Source organism: Ranitomeya variabilis, chromosome 2 (genome assembly GCF_051348905.1).
Source record: "Ranitomeya variabilis isolate aRanVar5 chromosome 2, aRanVar5.hap1, whole genome shotgun sequence".
NCBI classification, from domain to species: domain Eukaryota; kingdom Metazoa; phylum Chordata; class Amphibia; order Anura; family Dendrobatidae; genus Ranitomeya; species Ranitomeya variabilis.
Window position 1 is genome coordinate 581,183,547 of NC_135233.1, and position 11,235 is coordinate 581,194,781.

The 11,235-nt window shown below is 44.9% G+C and overlaps 1 long non-coding RNA gene across 1 annotated transcript; it reads left to right on the forward strand.

Annotated features, from left to right (window-relative positions):
* Positions 1 to 8,738: 8,738 nt before the first annotated feature.
* Positions 8,739 to 10,798, forward strand: LOC143809740 (uncharacterized). Its single transcript, XR_013222427.1, has 3 exons — positions 8,739 to 9,009; positions 9,121 to 9,215; positions 10,662 to 10,798. It is a non-coding gene; the product is annotated as an uncharacterized LOC143809740 (long non-coding RNA).
* The last annotated feature ends 437 nt before the right edge of the window (positions 10,799 to 11,235 follow it).

An 11,235-nucleotide genomic window follows, 5' to 3' on the forward strand; every position in this document is an offset into this window, starting at 1 on the left:
CAACGAGAGGTTCAGCAGGTTATAAAAGCCAGAGTTGCAGCAGGTCATAGCAGCCAAGAGTACAGTAGGTCATAACAGCTAGAGGTGCAGCAGATCATAATAGGCAGAGGTGCATGAGGTCATAACAGAGAGAGGAGCAGCAGGTCATAACAGCCAGAGGTGCAGCAGGTCATAACAGCTAGAGTTGCAGCAGATCATAATAGGCAGAGGTGCATGAGGTCATAACAGAGAGAGGAGCAGCAGGTCATAAAAGCCAGAGGTGCAGGAGGTCATAACAGACTGAAGGGCAGTAGGTTATAACAGCCAGAGGTGGAGGAGGTCATAACAGAGAGAACAGTAGGAGGTCATAACAGCCAGAGGTGCAGGAGGTCATAACAGAGAGAGGGGCAGCAGGTCATAACAGTCAGATGTGCAGGAAATCATATCAGCCAGAGGTGAAGCAGACCATAACATCCAGAAGGGCTCTACTAAGTACTAAAGAGTCAAGATGCATGTGTGAAAGGGTTGAATAATTCTGAGAATGTAGTAGTCATTAAAAGTGGCATTTTGAGCTGAATTTGGAGAAACCACTTGTTATATTAGTTGTGTTACATATTTCTTGCTTATTCATGTATTGCAGACAGCAGGAGTAAAGTTGTAAACTTTACTAATAAACCTAATTTGCAATGAATAATTTAGATTGCAACTGTTCATGTTATGGGAGCACTGTAGCTGTCACTAATATGGGGATCCATTTGATGTCACTCATGTCCATTTGGCACCATTATGAGGACACTGTGCTTTTGCTATGACGGGGCTCTTTGAGGCAAATTGGCAGGCTGCAGCAGGCTCAGGATTGAGGGTCGTACCTATTTCACTATAGATAACGACAAGCAAAAAATCGCTTCTAAAAAAAATGGTGGGAAATGCGAAATCTTCGAAATTCTATAGATATTAAAAGCTCACGCTGTTCCAGTGTAGCCGCACTTATTACTTAACGCCACCGCTATAAAGCCTGAAAATAGGGTTTATTATCATAAGACCCTCAAATAATCTGCCGGAAAACATCTTCCATCAAGAACAAACCCTATCTGATGGGTTACAGAAATGCCAGATGTCAGTCAGGTGTTTACTGTACAGAATTAGTGTAGAGGCGGGCGGACCGCGAGCAGATTGCCAGGGCTGGAAATAGACTCCGATAGGAAATCTTTGAAATAAGTGTAAGTAACAGTGTACTGTTCTTGATTTACCATTCATGTGCGCACAGCTGCTACTGGGGAAAGAAAGGAAGCATGTGACCAGGCACACAAACACCACAATCCGGGACTTGTTGCAGAGGAGATACTTAAAGGTGCCATTCCACCTAACGGCATTGTCCGTAACGATGAGAAAATGGCAATTTTGCACCGTCTTTGGGTCATGTGACATCATACAGATGTGTCTTGGCCACATGGAATACGAGAAGATCATGTCTTATTGAGCTTTATTCGGACCTAGTGATGCGCGAGCGTGCTAGGAAAAGGTGTTATCGGAGCATGCTCATGTGCTAGCCGAGTGACTTCTTTGTGCTCGAAAACTATGTTCGATTCTCCGCGGCTTCATGTCTCGCTGCTGTTAGACAGCCACAACACATGCAGGGATTGCCTAACAAATAGGAAATCTCTGCATATGTTGTGGCTGTCTAACAGTCGTGAGACATGTAGGTGCGGGGACTCGAACATATTCGAGTACACGGAAGACACTCTGCTCGCACACGAGCATACTCGGATAAGACTTTCCTCGAGCATGCGTGCTCATCACTATTTGGATGATCTTGGCTAAAATTTGGATATAGACCCTGCTATTAATAAAAGCCACAATCTATTACCATAATTTACAGATTTTTATAATCAGGGTTAGTTTAGAATTAGCTGCTAAAAATAAGGGTGGTTACAATGCAAATTTTCCAGGTGAAAAATAGGCAAAGCACCAAAGAATAATGTGATCATTATGTGAGCATAATGTGATCCGCAATGAAATTTTCCATGGGAAAAATTGCAACAAATCAGCAGAGTTTCTACAATGAAAAATTCATAATGTTAGGTGCCTGGATTCTCCTGCTGCACAGGGTAGATCCCAAGCCTTGTCTGCCTCTGCAGTCTCCCATTCAGCTTCAGCCACAGTGGCAGCTGCTCAGCAAAGACGTCGGTTTCAGGGTCTTGGCAGACTCGTGCTGTTGGCTTGGTTAATGCATGCTCTCCAGCCAAAGCTATATTAACTAGAAAGAGGCAGTGGCGAATAGGCGTTTCAGAGGCTAAGTCCAGAAATCACTCTACTGGGCATGCTTGTGAGGTGGTGACCTCTCAGTTGTGGTTGGTCGTTAGCTGCTCAAGTGACCTGGCTGTTCTGGATTGGTCCACAAGCAAGGTCCTGTCTGACTGGACTTGAACAGAAATTTATAAAAGGTTTCCTGAAGCGCGTGTTGGCACGCTAAGATCATTTATGTTATTGGATACGTTACCACTCTGTGTGTGCGCGTGTGCCGCTTCTAGCACGGCGATTGTGTGTCTAGGCAGGCAGTGTAAGGTGGGAACTACGGCTTGGGCTTAGCATCTCTCTCCGGTCGTGTGCGCGATTGGCACAGCCGAGTTTCAGAGCAGGCACAACCACCAGCATAGACTTCCCTGGGGGTTTGAGCTATAGGGACCTCAACCAGCATCATTACTGCTTTACTCGTGTGACGTCTAACAGGGTAATGCTCTGAGTGCTTTCTTTCTTAGTACTGCTCTGTGGTGTAGGTATTTAGTGCTCTGTTCACACTGAGTGACCTTTAACTCAGTGTTTTTATAGTGCTAGCTCTCAGTTTTGCTCCGCCAGTGTTCACAAGTTGCGGTTTTCCATCTCTGCACGGTGGACCCTGGGTGACGATCACTCTTTATCATAATTTAAAGTGCCCCCTTATTATTCAGTAATACCGAAAGTCCCCTTATTAATCAGTAATACCCTGAGTCTCCCCTTATTAATCCGAAATACCCTGAGTGCCCCCTTTTTAATCAGTAATATCATGAATGCCCCCTTATTAATCAGTAATACCCTGAGTGCCCCCTTATTAATCAGTAATACTCTGAGTGCCCGCTTATTAATCAGTAATATCATGAATGCCCCTTATTAATCAGTAATACCCTGAGAGCCTCCTTATAAAGAAGTAATAACCTGAGAGCCCCCTTATTAATCAGTAATACCCTGAGTGCCCCCTTATTATTCAGTAATACCCCAAGTGCCCCCTTATTAATCAGTAATAGCCTGATTGCCCCCTTATTATTCAGTAATACCCTGCGTGCCCCCTTATAAAAAAGTAATACCATGAGTGCCCCCTTATTAATCAGTAATACCCTGAGTGCCCCCTTTCTAGGAAATAATTGGCTGAGTACCCCCAATAACATAATTATCCAAGTGCCCCTTTGTAAAGTAGTTATACCCCAAATGCCCCCATATCAAGCAGTAATGCCCCTTCAGTACCCCCTTAAACAATACAAATGTCCCTTTCACAAGCAGTAATGCCGGGAGTGCCCTTTTTATTACTATTGTCCAAGGTGCTTATTGAGAAGCAATAATGTTCCTTTCATGCCCTCTTAATAATTGATAATGCTCCTTTACCAAGAAATAATTCCTGGAGTGTCTCTAGTTAATTAATAATATCCAGAGTGCCCCATGAGCGCCCTCCACAACAAGTAATTATGCCCTGGTGGACCTCAGTACAACTGAGAGTAGCATGTGCCTGAACAGACAGCTGTGAGCCACTGGTTGGGGACCCCGGTCCTGAAGCCATGGGTGCTCCCTGCACCACAGACTGGGGATCCAGTAAGATAGTGTCCGGTGTATGACATTTGCTATCCTGTATGAAATGTGATATAGGACGTATAACGTTACGTGTGATATGATATAATACGACACTGCTGGTATGGCACTATGATATATCACTATGCTGTACATGTCAGACCTTGGCATGCCGTACTGTAATGTGGACTGTAATGCTATACAGTACCTGCCAAGTTAATATTGAAGGAGCCCGGACAGATCTGTCTCATGGACGGTGATTTATTTATGGCTGCAGTCCGGACTTCATCAGTCTATGATAACTTAGCTGTAGTTACTATTATATGTTTCCAAACCTAAGATAGAAACAAAATCAGCATATTCCCTGCTGTAAGTGAGCAAAAAGCAACAGTGCGTATAAATAACATAGAGAACTAAGTAAACAATCCATCCCAACAGCGCCAAGGTGACCCTGTTAGGAAGTTCTAATACTGGAGGTTAGGACCATCCCAACAGGGTTCACCTTGTCATGGTGTCTTATTCTTTTTTATATGCATGATTGCTTTTTTGCTTGCGTACTTACAACAGGATATATGGTATGTTATTTTTATTCCTATCTTAAAGGGAACCTGTCACCCCCAAAATCAAAGGTGAGCTAAGTCCACCGGCATCAGGGGCTTATCTACAGCATTCTGTAATGCAGTAGATAGGCCCCCAATGTATCCTGAAAGATGAGAAAAAGAGGTTAGATTATACTCACCCAGGGGCGGTCCCGGTTCTGTTCTGGTCCAATGGGCGTGGCTGTCCGGTCCAGGGTCTCCCATCTTCTTACGATGACATCCTCTTCTTGTCTTCAGGCTGCGGCTCCGGCGCAGGCGTACTTTATCTTCCCTGTTGAGGGCAAAGCAAAGTACTGCAGTGCGCTGGCGCCGGGCCTCTCTGACCTTTCACGCCGCCTGCGCACTGCATCCTATGAAGATGGGAGGCCCCGGATCGGACCGCGATGCCCATCGGATCGGACCGCCCCAGCCAGGTGAGTATAATCTAACCTCTTTTTCTCATCTTTCAGGATACATCGGGGGCTTATCTACAGCATTACAGAATGCTGTAGATAAGCCCCTGATGCCGGTGGGCTTAGCTCACCTTCGATTTTGGGGGTGACAAGTTCACTTTAAGTTTTGTCAGTTTAGTGGCCAATGTGAACATGCGCCTACAGTGTCTTGTGAAAGTAATCACCCAACTTGGCTTTGTACCTATTTTGTTACATTACAACCTGTGGTTAAATATTTTTGTAATTTGATTTGTGTGTGATGCATCAGCACTAAATAGTCTAAGTTGGTGAAGTGAGAAAAATATAGGCAAAAATTAAATTTATGGGATCAAATAACTAAATATTGGCATGTGCATATGTATTCGCTCCGCTATGCAGCCCCTAAAGATTTCTGGTGCACGCAATTCCCTTCATAAGCCACATGCTTAGTGACAGGATGTCCCCCTGTGTGCAATCTAAGTGTCACATGTCAGTATTTGCAGAATAAATTTGGAGCCAATCAGTCACCTCTCTGATAGTATAACATGATGAATAAGTGTCTGCCTGTATTTCTCACAATTGAGGACACTATTTATCTTGACCCAATCCCCAGCTTTATTTGATGAACTGCAGCCCCAAACTTGTAGGAGCTTCCACCATGCTTCACTGCTGCCTGCTAATCCTCATTATTGTGCTGCTCTCCGGCTCTTTGGGGAACAATCTGCCTTTCTGTTACAGCCAAATATTTGACTCATCAGTCCATGGCATAGCATAATTGAGTCACTAGGCCTTTTTTGTGTGACGAATGTATGAATTTTGCCTGCAATTTTGCCATGAAGACCACTTCTGGACAAACTTCTCCATTCAATAGATGGGTGTAGCTCGGTCCTACTGATTGTCATACATTTATCATCTCTCCAAAGCTGTTCATTAGACAACTCCTTTAAGTTACTCCAAGCAGTATAAAAGAACTATTGCAAAAGGTAAATGAGAATTTACCACCATGTTTCTTAGGTGCATAAAGTGGTTTTCTGGTCACAAGATATTGATGACCTATCCAGATGTCAGATCCCACCAATCATCTGACTACTGCTATTGCTATTACTGCAATGTGTTCCTCCATTCAATGTGTAGCCTGAGAGTAGGAGCAGATCTGCAGTACCCTGCAGTGACCACTACACATTAAATGGGGAGTATTGTAGCTACATTCAATGTCCTTACATCTGGCCATTGCCAGCATCTTTAGTGGATGTGCCAGATCATATTGATGACCTACCCAAAGGCTAGGGTCACATCTGAGAAAATAGGTCTGATTAGACACTGATCACAGATTTATTAAACTAGGATCGGTTTTCTCAGATGTGAAGAAAAAAAAAATTCTCGTTCTACTCCATTCTGTCAGTCCGTGAAAATTGGACCCCACTAAGATGTCTTCCAAGTGCGGTCCATTATTTTCTACAGACTCACATATACGAATGGTTGAGTTGTGATCCGATAATTTGATGCAACTTGTGTATGCTGCAATTTTTTCCTTGGACAGACTCAGTCGGATAAAAAATTTGGACATGTGCCCCATAAAATAACACTGGTCTAAACAATGAATAGCACTCGTCCGACTTTTACTGTTATGTGCATGAGCCCTAAACATAGATCATCAATATCTAATGACCGGACCGGACAAGTCCTCTAAGGGTATGTTTCCACGGTACGTAAACGCTGCTTGTTTGACGCTGCAGCGTCAAACAAGCAGCGTCCAGATGTTCCTGCATAGTGGAGGGGATTTTATGAAATCCCGTCTCCACTATGCGTGGAAACCCGCACGCGGCGGCCCTGCGACTCCGGACATGCTGCGCGTCTTTTCAGAACGCAGCATGTCCGTACACCTTGCGGGGACGCAGCGTCCCCGCAAGGCATATCACAGGGCCCTATGGCGAGGGGTGCGATGATCCCGGATGTGTACTGTACACATCCGGCACCATCGCGTCCCATTAAGGGGGCGGGGCTTGGCGCCGAGCGGCTTCGCCGCTGCGGCGATCCCGCCGGCGAAACGGACCGTGGAGCCATACCCTAAGGGTATGTGTCCACGTTCAGGATTGCTTCAGGATTTGGTCAGGATTTTATGCAGGTAAAATCCTGACCAAATCTGCACCTGAGGTCCCTGGTAGGTCACATGCGTTGTCCTTGAGTTTTTTCTGCAATGTAAGGACATGCTGCGTTCTTAAAAGACGCGCCGCATGTGAGTTTTCTCGGGTGTGCCGCATGCGTCTTTTACTGCATAGTGGAGACAGGATTTGATGAAATCCCCTCCACTATGCTGTAACATCTGGACGCTGCGTTTTTTATGCATGCTGCTCAACGCTGCGTCAAAAACTCAGCTATTCCTGAACGTGGACACATACCCTAAGGGTATGGCTCCACGGTCCGGAGGGGCGGCGGTATCGCCGCAGCGGCGAAGCCGCTCGGCGCTAAGCCCCGCCCCCTTTCTGGGACGCGATGATGCCGGATGTGTACAGTACACATCCGGGATCATCGCACCCCTCGCCATAGGGCCCTGTGATATGCCTTGCGTGGACGCTGCGTCCCCGCAAGGTGTACGGACATGCTGCGATCTGAAAAGACGCGCAGCATGTCCGGAGTCGCAGGGCCGCCGCGTGCGGGTTTCCACGCATAGTGGAGATGGGATTTCATAAAATCCCCTCCACTATGCTGGAACATCTGGACGCTGCTTGTTTGACGCTGCAGCATCAAACAAGCAGCGTTTACTTACCGTGGAAACATACCCTAAGGGTATGTTTCCACTGTCAGGATGGCCGGCGGTATTGCCGCAGCGGCGAAGCCGCTCGGCGCTAAGCCCCGCCCCCTTTCTGGGACGCGATCATGCCGGATGTGTTAACTCTTCACATCCGGGATGATCGCTCTCTCCCATAGCGCCCTGTGATATGCCTTGCGGGGACGCTGCGTCCCCGCAAGGTGTACGGACATGCTGCGATCTGAAAAGACACGCAGCATGTCCGTAGTCTCAGGGCCGCCGCGTGCGGGTTTCCACGCATAGTGGAGACGGGATTTCATAAAATCCCCTCCACTATGCTGGAACATCTGGACGCTGCTTGTTTGACGCTGCAGCGTCAAACAAGCAGCGTTTACTTACCGTGGAAACATACCCTAAGGGTATGTGTCCACGTTCAGTTTTGCTTCAGGCTTTGGTCAGGATTTTATGCAAGTAAAATCCTGACCAAAAATATACCTGAGGTCACTGGCAGGTCACCTGCGGTGTTCCAGCGTGTTTTGCTCATTGTAGCAACATGCTGCGTTCTTAAAAAACGCACCGCATGTGCGTTTTCGCGGGAAAAACGCATGCGTTTTTTCCTGCACAGTGGAGACGGGATTTCATTAAATCCCCTCCACTATGCTGTAACATCTGGACGCTGCGTTTTTTATGCATGCTGCTCAACGCTGCGTCAAAAACGCAGCGTTTCCTGAACGTGGACACACACCCTAAAGGTTCTTTCTCAACCCCATATATTTGTTTTGGAGGGAAGGGTATTTTTGCACCATTTTTGCCTAAAAAAAGTTGTGGCCAGAAATTATCGGCACATTCAAACCTTATTTACGCTGCTTTTTATTGTTGCCTTTGTGCATTTTTTTCTTGGTTTTCTTTTAGATTTTTTTTTTTGTTTTCATTGACTTCTCTATAGGGAAGAAAAAAAAAACCTTGTGTGACTGCAGCCTTTGCAGTGCAAATATCCTTTTTCCAGGATGACCGTAATCTATCATTTCCGCCGTGAACATAATCTATTCTCCACTCGGTACAAAGAATCGTTTTCTTGCCGGTTTCTGTTTGTACCGTGGGATTGATTAGCATTTAAGAAGGTCCTTTTTTTTAACTTCCATCACATTTCAATTTGTCTTTATTTTACGGCAGGAAAAAGAAACTTTTAGTTGCCGAGTTTCCCGATGTTTGTTCTGGGCTAACGACAGCCGTACTATAAACAAGAGACAGATTTGGTTCCGAGCCGCCTTGATCCTCCTGCCACATACTACACGTTCGAAAATGGAAACAGATGGAGAATTTGAAAAGACCATTCTCCTTTGACTCCTTGTGCCTACATGTGACATTTCAATGACGCCCACACCGCTCCGAGATATGGATCTCATTGCGTGCCTCTATCTTTCGTCAATTCCCTCTGCGCTGCTCACTTACCTAGGTGATTAAAGGGAATCCATAGTTAAAGTATTGTTATTGCTCCTGTAATTTTCAATGCCATCGATCTAGAATTCCTTTCTGTATGAATACCTTTTGTTTCTCTTTGTCAAAGCTGAAAAGTGGAGGGTTACCTGAAATCATTGATTATGTATGAACGTAATGAGGCCGGGATATGGGAAAAAGACACATAGGACTCAAGACGCCAAGGTAAAATGTCCCTTTTCCTTGCGAAATACATAGAAAAAATGCTGCATTTGAAAGCTTTAGTAGCTCTACCTCTGGCTAAAGCATACTTGTCAATTTTCCAGAATGTCCTAGTGGCTCCCAAAATAAGAGGGTACTGTAAGATCTCCTGGGGGAGTCAGCAATTATCACTTTTTTTCCATGCAAAATGTCTACCACCTGTTTTAAACAGAATTAATAAGGGGTTAAAATTAGGGTTGCCCTGGTACCTGCTGGATCCTTCACCTCCTAAGAACAGATCAGTATTCAGGGGGTGTAACAAGTAACCATGGGGCCCCATCAAAAAATGGGATTGGGTCCCATTCCAACGTGCCTTAGTTTAGCAACAATTGAACTCATGAAAATCTTTAAAGTATTTTGCCACACAGTGATGTCACAGTACAGAGATAATGCACACAGTGATGTGTAAGAGCAGTGATGTCACAGTACAGGGATAATGCACACAGTAATATCATAGTGCAGACATAATACACACAGTGATGTCACAGTACAGAGATAATGCACACAGTAATATCACAGTGCAGACATAATACACTCAGTGATGTCACAGTACAGTGATAATACACACAGTAGTTTCACAGTGCAGATATGTCCTGGTACAAGAATAATGTACATGGTAATATTGCAGTGCAGTGATAATACATACCATGATATCATAATACAGGATTAATGCACACAGTAGTGTGACACCACGCAGATAACAAACACAGTGATATCTCAATACAGGGATAATGCACACAGTAATATCACAGTGCAAAGATAATGCTTGTAGTGATGTCATGACACAGGAATAATGTATATGGTACATTGTAGTGAAAAACATATAATGATGTCACAACAGAATAATAGTGCAAAAAGTAATGCAGCGGAAAAGGGTTAATGCTCACAGCAAGGATGACCATGAGACGCCATGATAAAGCTTATAATGAGCCCACATTCGGGTTTCTATCGCCTTTAGACATCTACAGCTTATACAGTGATGTAGCCCCCCTTAGTTGATGAGCCACACTATAGCTGCTTCTCCTCTTACCCCCATGTTGGTATAAGTGGCACACAGTGAGAAGAGCACCTGTTACCAATTTAACATTGGGGCCAAAGAGTATCTTCAAACAGAATAGGCCCCTGGGCCTGAGGTCCCATGGGGAGGCAGAGTCTTGTTTAATCTCTTATCAACCACTCGTAACAAGGAAGGGGTAAATCAAATTTAGGCCCCCTTCTTGATGGGCCCCAAACCAGTTGCCTACTCTGTCTCTATGCTATGTATGCTCTTGGACATGTCCGTACATATTTGTGACTTACATGGTTTATTATTAGCTCTTTTTATCAGTTTCAGACTTTAGGTTTATTGCTCCTTTAACGATGTTATAATAATTACCTCATGCAAATCTTTTCCTTCTTCTTTGGCCAAAGTTTATGTCAATGTTGGTAAAGGTTAATGAGATCCACGGCAGGGAATCCCCATCATTATCTCTGTTACAACAGACAAGAACTCATAAAATACTGAGGGCTCTACTGGAGAAACATTTTGGACACTTGTTGGGTGCTGCAGCTCTACGAGAAAATAAACCACCGATACAAAAAGTTTAGGTAACGTAGCCCCTACTTTACCTTAAACTTGTGGCTAAGTGCATAGTTATTTAGAAAAAAATACATTAATGGAATCCATACTAACCAGAAATGAATAAAATGATTTGTGGTACCCAGTTCCAGTTCCGGACCTCCCTTCTGTGGCTGGCATCCTTGGTCCGGACACTCCTAGGTGCCTCGGTCTCTTCCTATGCATGTTTGACTGAGTCCTTTTCTTCCCTACACACAAAACGGACCAACACAGGCATGACATTGCAGATACGTCATTGTACTGCTTGTGCTGGGACGTTAACGTCTTTTTGGCCATAGACCTACAGCCAGCAGCCTTAGGCCTACAGGACGAGGAGTGGTGGGACAGGAAGCCTAAAGTTCCCTCCTCTGTCCCAGGATCCAATTT